The sequence below is a fragment of the Porites lutea genome, chromosome 6 (genome assembly GCF_958299795.1).
Source record: "Porites lutea chromosome 6, jaPorLute2.1, whole genome shotgun sequence".
NCBI classification, from domain to species: Eukaryota; Metazoa; Cnidaria; class Anthozoa; order Scleractinia; family Poritidae; genus Porites; species Porites lutea.
Window position 1 is genome coordinate 30,532,624 of NC_133206.1, and position 18,911 is coordinate 30,551,534.

At 39.7% G+C, this 18,911-nt stretch overlaps 2 long non-coding RNA genes across 2 annotated transcripts in view; one reads left to right on the forward strand and one right to left on the reverse strand.

Moving 5' to 3' along the window:
* LOC140940235 (uncharacterized) overlaps positions 1 to 2,735 on the reverse strand; it is a 24,833-nt gene extending 22,098 nt beyond the window's left edge. The window contains exon 1 of the long non-coding RNA XR_012166317.1: positions 2,607 to 2,735. This is a non-coding gene — a long non-coding RNA (uncharacterized lncRNA). The remainder of the gene's footprint in view (positions 1 to 2,606) is intronic.
* Positions 2,736 to 3,457: 722 nt separating this feature from the next.
* LOC140940244 (uncharacterized) lies at positions 3,458 to 5,195 on the forward strand. The gene is made up of 3 exons (XR_012166326.1): positions 3,458 to 3,551; positions 4,492 to 4,562; positions 5,136 to 5,195. It is a non-coding gene; the product is annotated as an uncharacterized lncRNA (long non-coding RNA).
* Positions 5,196 to 18,911: the final 13,716 nt, after the last annotated feature.

The window sequence follows — 18,911 nt, forward strand, 5'->3', positions numbered from 1 at the left end:
ACGCCTGCCACGCAGTGAGGCTATGCAGGCACTGGGTTCTACTCTTTGTCAGTGGAACTGTGATCCTGTATTCCAATCGTCAGTGAGATTCCGGATTCCTTGAGCTGAATTCCGGATTCCGAAGCCCAGGATTCCGGAGTCCACTAAAATTTTCCCCGATTCTAGAATCAGGGGCGATTCAAATGTCGTCACGATTTAAATACACCCTCGTACACATCTTGTATCCACGCATCTAGTTTGCAAAGAAGTAAACTGTAAGCCCAGTTACCTCATCTCGTCTTTTCTAAGAAGTCTCTTTAAAACTTTGGCTAAAACCGTTAATTTAACAAGATGACATGTTCATCCAAATCATTCAACACTAAGTAAATGATTTAAGGAAACTATCTGTCCCATCGACCTCAGTCAGATACCTCTGTCGAGCGTCTTAGCAAAACATCATTTATTCGATTCGGCATACATTCAGGAAACTTTCAAAAGTTGCTGTTGATCACAAACATTAAAATTACGTTAAAATTGACCTTTGTTTAGAATATTGTGTTAAGCAAAATACATGTTTTTCAATAAACAGTTGTAGCTACAACAAGTTGCAAAAAATTTGAGACACTCCTACGAAAAAAGGACTTTTCTTGCTTTAAATCACTGTTAGTCACAGGTCTGTTAGATATAAGACCTCTCTCGGCTCCTCCCTCCCACTCAAGGTTCTTCCTCAAAGTTTCGAGCATGGTCTTGTATTGCTAGCAACTTTGGACAGGCCATTTAAGCCAAAATACGGTACAGTGTCTCAAGTACTTTTGCAACTGGTTGTAGCCAGAACTGCAATTAAAATTTTCACTTCATTAAGTCCAAACCTACTCGGTTGCACATTTAAGTTTGATAACCTTAACACTTCTGAAAAACTTGAAACCGGAACAGCTAGCCAGTGTAGCCTGATCAGATTGGATCTACCCTGTGTGATAGTCTATGACTAGGTTAACTACTAGGTCGTGAAAAGCACAGATGGTCAAACAGCACATGCGATTTCACTTGCCTTGGGAAAATTAAAGCACCATAGTGCTCCCTCTCTTCAATGTCGATTATTTGGGATAAGTCGGTGTTCTGACCAGTTGCTTTGATCGAACGGTTTCACTGTCTTTTCTTTCGGGTAATTAGAAAAAGGACAGGATATTCGAAAATGTTTTCTGACATTTTAAAAATAAGGAAAATCATTTAAGGAATACAAAAGAAATTAATCTTTAATGTGTCTGTACAGTATGGTAACTTTGAACCCCAATACTTAAAGTATCAAAACATAAACTTGCTTTATTAAGCAGTAACTAATCTGGTTTGGTATTGACCGCCCTCACGCCCTTCACCAGGGCTAGCAACATCTCCAAAAAAGAAGCTGGTATTTCACTGCCATTTGGTCGAAAGCTATACAGAAGAGCCGTGAGTTAATCGCTGCTTCCAAAGTGAAACTCGACAACGGTATTGATTTAGGCAACTCCGGCCTAAACCCTTAAAATTGGTTGCAAAGGTCAAGGACCCGAGAGGAACAGTTTCCTTTCTTAATTAGTTGAGGGGAAACCATGAACGACGACAAATTATAAGTTCCACTTCGGTAATAGTTTAACCAGTTCAGACAATGAATCTTTATGATTTCAACAGCGTTTCGAATGCCTTTAATCAAAGTTTGAGAAAAACTTTCGCTCAAACAGTACAGGTCGAACAAAGACGGATGTATGTAGCTTTACATTCATGCGCCACGGTTAGCAGCCTGGGAAGTCAATATGCACACCCACTCAACTCTGACCAACATTAGAAGTGACCACAGTCATAACGGGTATGTGGGACCGTGGTCATAAAGGGTATGTTAAAAAATACAATTTCGCTCTTGAAATTTAAATTTAGCTAATAGGGTTATGATCTTTTAGTCATTCAATCTGAATTAACACGTCTTTCAAGAGAGTGTATTGATGGCGGAATAATAACAGCGACAAGCGTTATGTGAATATTTGCTGTGGTCGATTAAGTCGATGCGTGAGTTTCTCTTACTGTGGCAGACAGTGAATTAAGAGTCCAGACTGAACCCAGTTTTCCATCCTTCAACTTTTCAGAACCTTTTTGACTAGTCTTTAAGCTACGGAATATAGGAAATATGTGTTTTTTGAAAACTGCTCCAAAAATGGGATTATACAAACAATGGTTTCGTAATACTAGCAGGGAATTCAAATTAACCATAATACAACTGTTGCGAGGCATGGAACTAAATCACTTGACAATGCTGCTACGGTAAAACTCCCCAGTCCTTTTTGCGCTTTTGAGGAGCAAACGTCTTGAACAATTACTTATTTGATATGGCGTTGGACACCCGTCGCAGTTATTGCGAATTTCAACGTGAAAAGAAAAAAAAGGTTTCGACCAAAAAGATGTATACCACGTTTTTCAGTCTCTGAACGAAACGGGAAGTTTCTTGTGCAGTTTTGACTGTTTGACGTGGCTCTGTTTTTAAATATAATATTTGTAAATAATGACTGAACTGTAAACGCTGATTCCAACGGTGCATGGGTATTTTAACAGTAAAGGCAAAATATAAAATGTAACCAAATAAAACTGTTGATAATGTTTACCTTCGAAATCAAGCGATCAGCCGTTCTCCCTACTGAATAATGTCACCGTGATAAAGCGATTCAAGTTTTTCAAACTCCAGCAAATTCCAGGCTATCTTCCTTTTTCCTCTGCGCTTGCTTGCCAACGGGAATCAGGTGGTCCTGGTTCACACTGAAATTTCATGAAAGGTTTTCTTAGACCTTTTTTTTTGCCATAAAAAACCGTTTCAAAGTATGCCCTGGAACTTAAAGATATTTGTGAAAGGAAAAAGAGAGATGTTTTTCACCACGAACCTTTGTCTTCTCCAAAGTCGTTTTGCCTACAGCGCAGCGAGTTCGTGTCAGCCTTATTTTTAATGTGGCGGAGCTATGACTGTGGTCGCTTCTGATATTGGTCAGAGTTGAGTGGGTGTGGATATTGGTTTCCGGGCTGATAACCGTGGCGCACGAATGTAAAGCTACATACATCCGTCTTTGGTGGACTTGTACTGTTTAATGACCCACGCCCAAAAATGTTACGATATTGAGAAAGCTCACCGCAGTTACTACATCTAGATCTATTAAGCCTCTAGGTCGTAATCCCACAAATTTCTCATTACGAGAGCAGTTCTCCCGTATACACGTTTGGTGATGTCAGGAGGTCTCCTCGCCATCTTTTACCGTTTATGATGCTGTTCTAAACATTTCTCAGCCCAATTTACGCAACTGTGTCTCAAAAGTTTCGCAAATATACTTAACTCTATCCCGATTTAATTTCTTCTTTAGTGGCAAAATAAGTAGCTACGCAAGGAAAATAAATGGATAATTAATGAAAAGCTATTGAGACAACGACCTGATAAAGAAAATTAGAAAATGCAAACTTACTTACCTTAATATGCTGTTGATAGGGACAATGATGTGAGCGAAACTGCTCAGGACCTCCATGCTGTTTCTGATCCTGGACACCTTGAAACATCTTCCCATGAGGTAAACGTTATGGTTGTCTTTCTTGAAATATGCATGACACCTGACATGGCATTCTGGTTAATCTTGATATCTGACGAAAAGCAATGTTGCATGAAGGTGACCCTTTGCACATCATACTTTCAACGAGACTTTGTATTAAGAGTGAACATCTAGCTGCGAGAAAATATTATACACACAACGAGCTTAAACTAAACAATGATGTTCATGTGACATGCCAACACCTAGTCTGTAATTTATACGTTTTTATAGGCGTATTTGAATTTTGGTTACAAACACTGCTTTTACAGTAAGAGGGGCATTTATATCACTCGCTCCCCCAAGAGAATGAGTCTATTCAAATAATTATAAGGACCAAGTCGAGAAAGTGCCGGTTACAAGTTAGGCCATCTCTTGAACCTAGTATATAACATTCCCACCAACATGAGTTTGCTTGACCTAGCCATGCGCACCCTTAGCGCTCCTGGGCCAACCATCACGAGCTGCAAATCTGGTAAAAACCCGCGTATAAGAAACTAGATTTTAAGAGCCTGTTAGGCTAAGATTGTCCATTTAGATCCCTTTCACATAAGAACCTGTTTTAGCCTACAATATTGAAGATAAACCCCTGGCAATGAGACAATATTGACATGTAGATCTATATATCCTTGCACTTGTGTTCTGTTTAACTTGCATAGCTTTGTATAAACTTCAGTCATAAATGGCTTTAACATGCCTGGATTTTTATAACATATTAGGCATGCAATACCAAAAATAAGCCCAAAATAGGTCACACCCACCAATAACAAACACCTTATTTATTTAAGAACCTGAGTAGCCTAATTTTCCAGTTAGCACTATTTTTATGAGAACCTTTTTAGCCTAGCTTGGAGATACTTAGGATCTTATACGCGCGCTTTTACTGTAGAAAACATTCTCTATATAGTGGGTTTTTTCCTTATAGCAGCAATACACGGATGGAGGGCGTTTGGTGCAACAATGTACTGACCCCGGGGGTGGACACAACCCTGTTTGGTAAGCAAGTCCGAAATAGAAACAAAGGATGATTGTTCCCAAACCATAGTCGTGTCTTTATGCGAGTATACTATTAGGAGATTTAAGGCTCATTATTAAAATAATACGACTATTGCCTGTTATTTTGCCAGCCACAAATCATAGCGCCGCTCAACTGTAATATCAAAAACTATCTAACTTTTTTTGTCATAACCATTATGTATCAATTCTCTTTTGGCTGTAACGAAATCCTCGAAAAGGGATATTTTGCTAACTCCGCTGACCATCATGTCTAGCGACTGCTTTGTAAGAAACTGATCGTTTTGAAAGAAAGAGATACGGGTCGGGGATATTCGACCATACATGAGATGTCAACAGACATTTTACGTGTCTCTCAGTAGGAAAAATTCAGAATCTTTTCATTCGAACGGTTAATCATCCTTAGAGCTGATGACTCCTTTTTGTCAATTTACCTTCTAAAAATTTTGTAGGTCATAACGGTGTGATTTAAGGCAAGATGCAGAAAGTTGTATCCAATCCAGTGGATTTAATTGATTTCAAAATACTAACCTCTTTCGAATTTTTTTTTTTTAGCGGTACAGCATGTCTACAAGTCCCTCCTTAGCTAGGGGTAAGAGGAAAAAGGCTAGGCAATTAACCTTTTTTTAATCAGAGCCCGGCTACTACCCATTATATTATTGATAAGCTGATTTTGCTGGCTTGGTTTGGCCAAGCAAACACACGATTGTGTGTGATATATGGTGGAACTTCGAAAAAAATATAGATAGACAGTAATGGTTAAAACAAATTGTACTTTAGACTTTATCCAGTATATATATATATATACTAATAAAAAAATTTTGGCAAGGCTGAAGTTGACCAAAATGTAATTGAAGTGAATTGGTAACATAAACAGCTCAAGCTAATTTAGTTTTCACTTTTATCTCCCACAGGAAAATCAGGACTCTGATCCTACTCTGTTAATCATTTTAATCATTCTCTTGTTTTACTCTTAAAAGTTCTGTCTGTTCGACTTTGTACGTTTTCCTCGATGTGTTCAATACTGCAAAGTAAATTATGTAAAGGCAACTTTCACTTTCTCGTCATGTAGTGATGACACGGTAATGCAACAAAAAGTGCAAAGAACGGGCAATGTTATTGTGTTGCTTATTAAACCTATTATTTTTTTGAACGTTGGCTATTTTTGCAGGGTCTAAAGCTCCACGTCCGCTTCGTGCTCGCCTGAAAAACGCGAAAAAAGGCGTCTGTCCTGCAAGCTAAGAACACTTATACATAAAAAAAATGGAATGATCAAATTAAAATCAAATACCAATTGAAACGTGGTAAAACACAATTTCGCGAAAACGAAAAATAACGAGCAAGCCATGTTCTTAGTCCAGACAGGAAAAGTTACAAATGGTTTTCTTAGAATGCGCTTCCAGTGACAAACCCTTTCTGCTTCCTCAGCTAATCCTCCAATGGGGTAACTCTTAGGAGGTGTCTCTGATGTTTCGTCTTCAGATTTAACTCAACTCAGGTTCCCAAATCCTTACTTAAGTCATAGTCAGTAGAGGACACTGATTATGAAAAGTGGCAAACGTCAAAGATAGGAACAACGGTGCTGCAGATTATGTTGGAAGCTCTCTGACTATGCACAATCTTTTGTTTTCTGTTCACAAAGTCTAACTGACTAAATTAATGCGACGTTTTAATAAACCGTCCAACACCTCTTGCCACATGTAATATTCTTGTCTCAGACAGACACTGTGATAGGATAGTCTGTCGCTAAAAAAGTACGTTTTTACTTAAGTGGAACGTCGATATAACAAAGGGCTACTGAACGGACTGGTTAATTATGTTCGCCGAGGTTTCGTTATACCGAAGCTCTTTTACATATATTTACTGGAACTGGGGCAAGGGTTATCCTTCGTTCTGCCAAGCACTACGTTATATAAGGGTTCGTCAGTTCAAAGTTCCTCCGGGCAATAAAGTAAAGTAACTAGGGAGTTGTATTAAAAAACATACCAACTACGATACTAAGCCATGCTTATGCAAATAGCCAACTCACCAGCATCCACAGGTGGAACATCGCACAAAGTTTACAATTATTGAAAGTTGCTTTCACCGTCAAAAAAAAGAAGACTGAATGCGTCTCTTCAGTCTCAAAACGTCGACCGACTGAATTTCTTTTTACGCCGTTTCTTTCTCACTTGTACAACGTTAAAAAATTAGACTTTAAACCGAAAGGTGTCGACGAAACTTCAAGAATTTCACGTTGTTTTTCCCGGAACTGTTTTCAAGAAGATTACTTCTTTCTCGGAAATAGTTATGCATGGAGTCTCCATGACAACTTAAAATTAAGGCAACTACGAAAACGAAACATTACCACAAGATATATAACCTAGGAAGAAAAGCAAAGGTTTGTGGCAATAATACCACGACTTTCAACTGATGACTAAAATGTGGCGCTGGGCAACTGGAAAACTGACTACGACGCATAATTCTGTCCCTGTTGAGATCTTTCGTTTCTTAAGGACCAGCTTTTTACCGGCATGACGAATGAGATAAGCTTATCGCGCAGGTGTGTCATTTTTCTCTCGCACAAAGTTTCTACCTTGTATTTTGAGAAAATATATCAGCCAATCCCATGAGTCGCGAGCTAGAGAGCTATCCATGAGTGACAGATTCCTTCAAATCTCCTTAGCGGCGCTAGCGCCAAAATCCCTGAAAACTGAACACCATTCTTCATTCTTCCAAAGTAAAGATCGGTTCCGAGGGAACACAGGTCCCGACTCGGGACGCAACACCGAGTCACCAGAGACAGGGTTAAAAGCTTCGAGCAGAGCTTTTCGCACTGCTATCCCTAAACGTGGCCGAGCGCTTAGAGCGCTGGACTTGTAATTTGGAGGCCCTGAGTTCAAGTCCAGCCCTGACCGCTAGCTGGATTTGTTCTCGATATTCCCGAGTTCAAGTCCTTGACCACGATTGTAAAGTAGATTGTAAAGCCAACTGGTTCGCCTCCTACTAGTTGGGGTTTTACTAAATAGACCACGAGACTATTTAGTAAAACTTTTACAAGTGCAGCCATTGTTTTTATTCTGAAAACAATAGCTACACTTGTAAATTACACTCGTAAGAATCTTATTAAATTCAAATCGCGTTTTAACCCTTTCCCCAACAGGCTATATTTTTTCATTTGGGGGGAGGGGGAAGGAGGGTAGTATTATATAGACTTTACTTTTCTTTTTGTCTGTCTTTCAGTCTTAGATTGGTCGCTCTGTTTGACTCACGGCCGCCACGTTTCACTTGAAAGTTGAAAAAAAAACAAAAAAAATAGCAGGAGTGGATGTTACGTCGGTGGAAATACCCTAAAAACTATCTCGATATTTTTTGGGGTGCGTTAAGTATTAAAAAAAACATGTCCTGTTTCTTCTGCGTACCAACCAACCCATGGGCTGGGCTTTGTTTTCGGCATTATTACTTGTTGTTAAACGGCGTGGGAATTAATAAAAAATGATTTTATTCTTCGGAGTCTAGTGCAACATTAGTAGCTGTGCTAGCAATAACGCACAGTGAATGTCAGATGTGCTTTTCTAGGTTTTGGTCACTTGCAATACCACGTATGCCTGTAAAACAACCAGCCCATTCACTGTTGGGAGGGGAATATCAGATTGCTTCCCCCTCATCGAGCCCCACCTCATCTCAATTCGACACCAGCGGCTAACTGAAAAGAAGACTGAGACAATGAAAGCTACTCCTGAAATCTACGGCAAGTAACAAAGCCGTAAAAGCTACTTTGAACCCATCAGCCTATGAAGGCATTTCAGTTGAAAATTTCTTTGGTCGCGTACAGTGGGATAGCTTAAAAAACAAGAATCGGTGAAATATACATATTCAAAATACCCCACTGAATAGCCATGCAAGGCAGAGAAGAGGCAGACGTCACTGAAATATAAGCCTAAGTTCTATGATATTTTTTTAGGCAAGACCTGTCTACCTTCACAGGGAGGGAAAAGGTTCTTTGCTTTTAAGAAAAAAATGTAACCCTCGACCCTCGACAAAAAGATAGACTACAAGAAACAGGTCATATTTTTGTTAATACGTAGGGAAGAGCCAATCACAACGACGAAATGACAACATCCACTCCTGCTATTTTCTTCACCTTTCAAGTGAAACGTGACGGCCGTGAGTCAGACAGAGCGACCAATCTACCCCCCCCCCCACCCAGAACAAAACCAACAAACAACAAAGAAGGGCAAAGTCTATATAATACAACCCCCCCTTCCCCCCCCCCCCGCCCCAAATGGAAAAATATAGCCTGTTGTGGAAAGATTGAAAACGCGATTTTTTTTACAGCCTAGAAAAAATAATACACCCCCGCCTCCTTAAAAAAAAAGTTCGGTCCAGTCCAGAGTCTAGTCCAGTCCAGTCCAGAGTCCAGTCCAGATTTTCCAACTGTCCAAATTAAGTAGCTGACAAACCACGTAATAAAAAGTGCGTGATTGCGTGACGACACAAGTCTAGGTATGAACAAGGTTTATATATATCGCTGCGTCTCTCACCCTTATAGTTACTCAAAAAATCCTTGATGGCACTGTTTCGTGATTTGTTGCGAGACCAACGAACAGGCCCCCGGGGAAAAGACGTAAAGTGGGCTATCTTCACAATATATTCTTAGTCCTTTTCACTATTGAATAAATCTGAGTAAACTGAATAAATCCCCCTCTAGTCCCGTTAAATCCCCTATTATTTAGAGCAGTATAATCCTTTTAGGGCAGTTTAGTCCTTTTCACTATTGAATAAATCTGAGTAAACTGAATAAATCCCCCTCTAGTCCCGTTAAATCCCCTATTATTTAGGACAGTAAAGAGATCTTAGGTTATAAGCGCGTTCAGTTGAGCAAAACTATTTGTGTAGAATCCTTAAGTGAACGTAACAAGTCCTTGTTAGTTAAAGTAATAAACAAACACACGGGAGGAAGAAATTAGGGGGATATTGTCTGAGACGCTTAAATACATCTTAATGCGTGGCGTGCTACGAGCCGACCGAAAAACCGGTAGATTCTCATGTCCATGAGACCTGTCAACAGTCAGTGTTCTCGCCAATAAGAACTTGCATCAGGATCTGATGCACAACGGGTGCCGTGGAACGGCGGTCCCAAATGTTTGTCTACAGGCCTTTTCGATTTTCCCTCTCTCTAGTTCCCCGCTTGACCGAAGGCCTGTTCACAGGCTAAAATGAACAAATTTCGTTACACACCTGTTTCAGAATTAATGTACAGAAAACCACTCGCCAAGAATCTCAAGGCAACATATTTTTTCCAAATGTCGTCAGCGGTTACAGACAAGGCCAGTAAAGGGAAGGATTTAGAGCTTCTGTTGACAGGCGATTGACGTGCCTATTGTTTGACAGCCAATTAGTGATATCTGTGGTCAAGCTTTTGGCGAGAGTACTTTAGGGACGGACCATTAGAAAAGTTATGGGGGGGGGGGGGGAGGGGAATTTTCGAGCCGCAGGAATTTTTTTTCGTTATCAAATTCCTTGTATGAATTTTTTTTACGCCATAGCATGAATATTTTTTAGGGTTAATTGGCGTGCAAGAATTTTTTTTCATTTAATTTTCCCTTGCGCGAATTTTTTTTGGTACTTCGCCGGCCCCCCAATAAGTTTTCTAATGGTCCGTCCCTTACAGCTTGTAGTCGACACTCTCTCGTTCTCACCTCGACAGACTTCAACGCTAGCCCGAGAAATCTCGGATAACAGCACTAACAGGAGAAAAAAAAACAAACAAACCAAGGTAAGACAGCGTACGATAGCTAAGAGATGCAGCAAACCTGTTTATGAATCTTAATAGAAACCTCTTCAGATACGTGGATATGTAGAAACTTATTTTCGCTTCCAAGAGAGGACTTTTGACCGCGGTCGAACGAAAGAACTCCAAAGCGAAGGTTGTTCATTTCACGGTTTAAAGCCCTAAGACACAAAGCAAATAGGGTCCATTTTGGAAGTTTACTAGAAACGTTCTCAGCGTGTGAAAAGTGAAATTGCAGGCGCCATTTGTCAAATAACTTAGCGTCGGAGGAAAAAAGTTTTAACAGAAAGAAGCTCATTATTTCGAGAAAAATGAAACAATAACGACTTTCAAAGCCATTTCACACATTCTAAGGCATATTTCTAACTTAAAATTACGTGAAATTACACTATCAAATGGAACGAAAAGCACACGAAACGCTTGAGCGGTGCGAAATTTAGGGTTGACGAACCAGGTGCGAGAAATATAATTTCAAAGTACCTCCCTTCCCGCAGATTAAATAAGAGCTTATTTAGATGTATTTAGCAAGCCAAGCAATGAGAGAAGTCAAGAGTACGCGACCTAGGGGTATTTATTACATCCGCCTTTAATTCCGTATTGTTAGAATAAGCTTTGCCCGCAGAACAAACCAAACTATTAAGATAGGGTTGGTTACAAATTGTAACAGATCATTATGATTATCAATGAAAATACACTTTAATCTGCGAAATCGCCCACTTTCCAACACGGGAAATCCGGAAAGAAACTAAATTCAGATCTCAATTCAAAGTTTGATAAATATTGGAACGAACAACGTTCCAATTTTTGCGGTGAACGTTTCCATTTATAGCTATCAATTAATGCACGAGATAACTTAATCTTTGTTTACTTTGTAATCATACTGTTTAAAAATAATTATTTCCTTTCGAAGGGCAAATATTTTATCTACAAAGTCATTGAGCCGTTAATCTTTTCGTGACAATTGAAATATAGATCACCCAAATATTTCAACGCTCAACAAGCAAACCAAAGCTAGTTAAAGAAGTAATGCCAACAAAAAACAGCACAAAACAAATTTTGTCAAAAAATGACGGCAATGGATTTGAGTTCATTTGAATTGAGTTAAGTTCAGAGATACCTTTCATCGGCGTGAGTCAATCCCTGGGCGGAAAAACAATCAAATAAAAATTATATTTAAGAGCTTCACAATGGAAACCGGCAGTGCACGTGTAAAAATTTCTTTCACCTTAGTAGCTGTTGTACCTGTAGTACTTAAAACGTGGTATCAAGGTTTAAAAAGGGCCAAATAAAAACTCTTAACGCAAATTGTACACAGCTTGTGAAATTGTGTGTTGAAATAAATGTTTACAATGAAAGAAATGAATCATTAAAACAAATTTGATTCTATTGAAAATACAAAGCCCCGCTGGCGCAATTTAGGTGGCCCGAACCTATTTACCGTTGCATGCGCGATTGTTCTGTTAAACAAACTGTAAGCTTTACACAACTATTAGCTAAGACAGTGTGTAAAGAAATCAACCACGCGAGTGCTAACCAAAAAACAAATAACTACAGCTATATATAACCACTCATTCAGTTGTGCTGCTTTGATGTGACAAATTGTAACCAGTACCTCTGGAGTATTACTCATGGTTCGTGAAATAGAAACTGTAAACTATATATACATTTAGTTTACGGCAAGCTCACTTTTACCGTCACACTCTGTATGTCTGACAACCTAGTCATTACCGATTCTTTTCCAATTCTTTGAACGGCAAATATTTGCATCGCAACGCCATCATTAATTCTCGATGACATGCTAATTAACTATGGACAAACGGTTTCAGGGAACACCTGTCAAGAGTAATGATGACGATGAGCTTACACCCCACAGAATCAATCAGCGTACATCAAGAAACTTGTTACAAAATGTAACAAGTTTGACGTTCGCAAGCTTTGAAAATAACTGCTTTGTTAACTCTATATTTAGATCTATCTTTTAAGCTCCTACAATTTTTTTGTCAACATGACGCGCATACGGATCACAGTATCCCGCAGCTACTCTAAGAAATGCGTAACCTCCATTATCTTCACAGGCGTTTTCATAAGGCGCGAGATGACTAGTAAACTTAGTTAATCGCTGATGAATATTTCAGGGGCACCCAACGAGGATATAGTTCAAAACCACTTAACATAGCATTGTTGAACGTATTTTAGTATTTAAACGGTAGATATAGGCATATTTTTATCCCCTAAAAACTTTTCATCTGTTCGGATTTCCTAGCTGAAAGTCTAGTGATCCGAAAATTATAGGGCTCAAAACTTACCTTTTCGAAAATTTCAGCCAGGAAAAGGCTCCCGAAAATTCTAGGTGGTCTTTTTTAGGGTAAATATCCGTTTAAAATGGGTAATTATACCATTTTGTAGATGTTCGAAAATCCTAGGAGAGGCAGGCAAGCGAGAAATTTTACAACAAATGTTCCGAAAATTCTAGTTCTCAAATCGTCTTCCGAACAGATATTTTCCCGAAAATTGACGTTGGGTGCCCCTGATGTTTAACCAGCACAGAAATCAAACGCTACAAGATAAGCGCCATCATTTAATATCAAAACGCGAAAACGTCGTGAGAACTTCATACTAAACGTCTGAAAACATCCATGGAGCGCAAAACAAGTTGAAAGGTTTACGCGTGCCTTTCTTTCTGAAAGAAGTCACTTTCCTACTACTGCAAACTCTCTGAGTTGCAGCAAAGGAAGCAATAGGAGAGAACAGGCTAAGAAAATTGTTAGTTTTATCCAGTGATTTTAAGTCTGCCGTAGATATGTCGTTCAATACCTTTCAGTCTGCTGCCAGAGAGCTAGGCTATGAAATGTTGTTCAACTTTGCATCCCGGTCTTAAAAGCTGAAAATTTTTACACTTCGCGTAGCAACCAAAACGTTTATCGTCACAAGCAATGCACTAATTGAAAAGCAGGTGTGACTCAAAACTCAGTACACCACTAGAACGTCTAGAGAGTAACCATAAAATAGCATTGTTCAACATAATCAACTCCAGACCTGTAAATTGTAGTTTGACCCGACGCGAACGACCAAAAGACGTGCCAGAATGATCAGAATGCCCAATTTTCAAGTTTCAAACGCTTCAAGTGATTGGATTAGGAAAAAAGCTTCTTTGAACTCGATCACCCGCTTTTCACGCCTCTTGTTTTCAAATCGGTAGCCTCCTTAACAACGTTTCGCGTGAGATCGTCGAGAAAGTTGGGACGCGCGGACGACAGCAATAAAGAAGAATGAACTTTCGCGCAATAACTCGAATGGAAACGCTTGCTACGCAGGTTATCAAATCGAAAAAAGAAAATGTGTAGCTAATGGATAAATAGAACATTTTTTTATCTTAACGCCGCACCAAGAAAATACACTGGGCATAATAATACTGCCAGCGGCGCAGGCTACATCAAATACAGTCTCGGCATTTATATTTATCAGCCAGCAAGGTCGTTACAATTTACTGATAGTAAAAAAGCACAGTTTAACATGTATCGGAAACGTGAGGTCTATTCATAATAATATACTGTAAATATGCCAATTAAGTGACTCAGGGTCAATATAGGGCAGGCCGTTTAAGGAAGATTCACGAGCCTTAGTCAGCACTTGCACGATATGCAGCCGTCAATCAAGCCCTCACCTCGTTTCATTTTCCAGTTTTCGACATTCACTCACGCAGAAGAAGTTAGAGTTGTTCGCCGAACGGAACGCAGAGACGTGCACAGAAATCAAAAAGTGTAAAGTTACACATAAAGGTAAGAAAGAAAAGGGAATCAATCATAGATGGAAGAAAGAAATGCTCTCAATTTTCTAGCCGTAAGAAAGCCGAAACGTGTGGGCTCAGTGCGGCACAAAGCGTATCTCTCCCGGAGGATACGAGCAAGATGACCAAAATCTTGACGTACAGGTGATAAAGCCTGGTTTCCGTATGATCGTCCGGATAGTTGCGATCGCCCCAGTCGTCTCAAATAATGTTTATAAGAAAACACTCTCCGGACAATCGCAAACAACCCAGATGATTGGGACAACCGATTGTTTGGATAGAATTGAGTTATATCCAGACGACTGGGAAGATCGTATACATTTTGAAGTGATCATAAGGGAACATTCTTAGACGACTGCGACAATCGGAACGATTATGGAAGGCTATCCCAGAAATCATTACTCTTATTTCAACTGAATCGGGAAGATATTCGGCATGGACGCTGCTGAAGGCGAAAAAAGAAATGTTCGCACCGCGAATGGGCGATATCTGAAAAAGAGAAAGTCCGTTCCATCAAGTTCTGGACGTGATGCTGTATCTTCGTGGAACTTAAAGCTAGTCAGTCTACGCCACAAAATCGAGAAAATAAGCAAATAGCAAGCCACGAGGTTCGCTGTCCGATTAAAATCCGCCATTATGTTCGGTTTGTTTGCGAAGCACGGGCAAAAATATCTTTGTACGACCAAGAAACATCGCTGACGACCACGCGCCTCCATTGGTTTTTGAGCGATCGAGACGATTATATTATGATTACGATTATGATTGGAAACCACCAACCGTCTCAGTTGTCCTGATCGTTTGAACCTACTACCAGGCATAAAGCAAAACTATATGCAATACAACAGTTAGAGAAAATGAAGTGGCAAATAAAGTATCCAAAATTTATCGTTACTGTGAATGTGTTCCCCCTACGGAAACACTCAAATGCATCAGTTGAACTACTTTCGCAATTACAACAGGGAATTTTTAAGAAAACTAAACATGAGAACTTGTACGCGCCATATCTTTTGCTAGGAGTACTGCAAGCGGACAATCTGAAAGGATAAAAAATAATCGGTACAAAATTAAGCACAGAAACATGAATCGACATTCCAAGAGAAGACCCTACAGTTTAATCTATAATGTACTGTAGGGGGTGTTTAACAAGTGTGTCAGTTTTGCGATTGAAGTGAAAAATCTGACACAAATAGTGATACAGAGAATAATTTTATAAATTCCGAGCCGCTACCTCTAAACAAATAGCCTGCTCCAGGCGTTCAGATAGTAGAGCGTGGCGCTCAGATGTTATAGAATCATACCCTGAAACAGGCCACTAAACAAAACGCAACCTGTACATGTACATCAAACCAGATATGGTAGGACGATAAATTGAATTTTAGCCTGCGAGCAGACTCACTTGTGCGGGTTCGGGTTGATGGTGAAGCCGCCAGCGCGCACGAGGCCCGGGGGGTACTTGGGTACATTTTTTTGCTGGGTATGTGCCGCTGGCCTCTCAGAGCGCCTACCCCATTATAGTCTATTCTGTTACCAATTATAGACCCCATCTTAGCCACTTTTGGGCAAATATGTAATTTTTGCGATCCCAACTTAGTCACTTTCTATTTTTACGAATTGATTTTTTTAAAACTGAATACACCGTATTCACAAATGGCGGACACGCGGGAAAAAACTGGTGCCTAGTCATGAAAGCGAGGCGTTGGAGGATAAACAAAAATTGCAAATGAAGACTTTCTGTGAACTTGCAGAGTGTTTAGCACGGATTCCACCTAAAATAACTTTCTACGGACTTCTTTATAAATACAATTACGTGGGATGTCTTCTGCTTTTAATGTTTAGTAGCGATTTGCTGTTTGCAATCAAAAGGGACGCGTATATCTTCAAGGAAACAGAATGATTTTGTAGGCTTCCGAAGCATCAGAAGCTTGACAAGTGGACGATGGCTGGAGAAAAGCGGCAAACATGTTGACCCAAACTTCACTTTGAAACCGAGTACGAAAGCCAGCTCACTGCAATTCGGTGAAACAGAAATATAAACAAATCTTGGTGGCAAGAAAAAAGGAAATAAGCGACAGATGTATGGCCTACTTGCAACTGTTAACGCAAGAGACGTCTGCCGTTGAACAAAACAGTTCAAGTCGAGATGGAAAAAAGGAAGACAGGAAAGAAGAGGTGACTGAGGTTTCGATGAAGTTATGTTTGGTTTTTGTTTGCCAAGACGTTATTCTCTGGTCTTTATCAATGAAGAACATCAATTAGACAGCGGGGTTGACCTTTTTTTTAAGCGGTTTTTCGGTAATTTATTTTTAATGTGCGGAAGCGATCGAGAGGAGTACGCTCAAAATTTCAACTTGTTACTCGGCAGACTCGGTAAGCCGGCCACATATCATTTCAGCGAGTAATTTCGTATTTCTTACCTTTAGCTGTTAAGAGTTTTAACTTTATGTTTCATAATATTTTAAAGTTGAAGAATACATAAATAAATAAAATGATGGTCTTCTTAAACTGATCCAGACTCGAATTCAATTATTCGAAACAGAAGCTTGCCGTGTTCAGTCCTGACAAAAACATTGCCTTAAAATTTTAACCTAGTAAAATCTAAGCTTTATACCACTTTTTTACCAAGAGCTCTCTGAGATAATGCCCTAAAAGAAACCAGGCAAATAGCAAGCCATAAGATTCACACACTACAGCTTCTAATTTTGATAAAATTATTATTAATTGTTTCGCAATGACAAAGAAATCATGAGATGTTTGCTAAGCTCTGCCAACGTACCTCTAACAATTTCCTCCAAAGCGACGGAATTAATCTAATCCAATACAGAATTGTAGTGATCCGGCTTTCGTATTCGGTTTCAGTGTGAAGTTTGGGCCAACATGTTTGCCGCTTTTCTCCAGCGATCGCCTACTCTTCGAGCTTCTGATCGATGCTTCGGAAACCTACAAAATCATCCTGTTTCCTGAAGATATACGCGTCCCTTTTGATTGCAAACAGCAAATAGCTACTAAACATTAAAAGCAGAAGACATCCCACGTAATTGTATTTAAAAAGAAGTCCGTAAAAAGTTATTTTAGGTGGAATCCGTGCTAAACACTCTGCAAGTTCACTGAAAGTCTTCATTTGCAATTTTTTGTTATCCTCCAACGCCTCGCTTTCATGACTAGGCACCAGTTTTTTCCCGCGTGTCCGCCATTTGTGAATACGGTGTATGAAGAACAATTTAATTTTCACCCAAAGTACAAACATTCTGGTACGTTTGCTAACCGTAAATAAGAATAACTGTCTAACCCACAAAAATCCGAAAATGTGCGACCCCATTCTAGTAACTCTATTGCCGGAAAATGTGACCGCATTATAGTCAATTCAGTCGTGAGAATGCGACCCCATCCAGCGGCACCTCCCCATTAGCCTCTTGTAAGGAAGTAACCCCCCCCCGGGACACGAGGGAAAGTGAAACTTTTCCTAGCCTTCTCGCAGGCTATGCGTGACCGATCTAAGACAAGACCTAAATGATCGACGGTAGTCAGAACATTATTTGAAAGATTTTAACAATAATACAATCCACAGAAAAATAAACAATAATTCACTGAATGAACTGAAACAACGCGTACTAAAACTTACTAGGTTTTTATCGGCAAAGTGGACGCAACACTGCTCACGTTCTTGAGGGTCGTTTACTTCTTTTATTGTACGAAACCTTGACGTTTGCAGGAAAAACGACTGGAAAAAATGGAAGGTTCGAGTAAAGCCATTAGGGACCTTTAGCATCAGGTTTTCCGTGGGAAACGGCAAACCACAAACCGCAAAATGTCACGTGACCACGGCCTTGCGGTCACGTTTGCAGTTTGCAGTTCACGTTTGAACCGCAGAAAGGGCTTCCAGCGGTAAGTGATTTACGGCATGGTTTTTTGCCACAAAAAATTGTACAGCCTCGCGTTTAAAGGTATGAACTAGCTTTTTGTATCCGTTTGCGATGTGTTTGCTGGATTTCTGATCTCGAATCAATGAATTATTGCTGATTTTAGGGCGATTAAAGTGATGCACTTCGACTTGATGAAAACAACATGGCGGCCCTAAATAATGAACGCGTAGTTCAAATCAATTTTATATTCCTTTCTGCCGTACTAACAATGGAAAGTATTCTGTTCCAATCCACAGTTAAATTTTTTTTCTATCCTGTTACTGAATTCATAACTTAACTCAGTCTCTGTTTGGAACTTCCTTTTTTTAACGTATCACTCCGCGAATATCATTTTATTTTGCTTATTATTTGGGCGTGGCCCAAATAGAGTAATGGAAACGGCTTGTTTTGACGCAAATGTGCAATAGGCACGCAATACATGCTAACGTAAACAAGGCAAGTAAACAAGCGAAGCGAGGCGAATGTCTGCCATGCGAACGTCTTGTACAAGGTAAGAGGCATGTGGGAAAGAAAGCTCTGCTAGCACACGGCACTTAATCGCACTTTTACGATCTCAAAAGTTAATCTGAATCTTCATTATTTTTGCCTCATCGAAATTTGGAAGTCTGAAGTCCAGGGATGAAATCTATCAAAAATATTTGGAATATTAACGTCGGGTTTTGGTCACAATAAGATCACAAGCAACGAACCTTGAAACACAGAAACTCAAAAAGCGGATCGAAATCCACCAATCACAAATCATAAACAATGACCTATTGAACCCGTTGAAGAAAACTTTCGTTTCCTAAGAGGTCCGCTAAAATGATTGACGTCTGACATTTTTTTGACGAGAGGATCGAAATGCACCAATC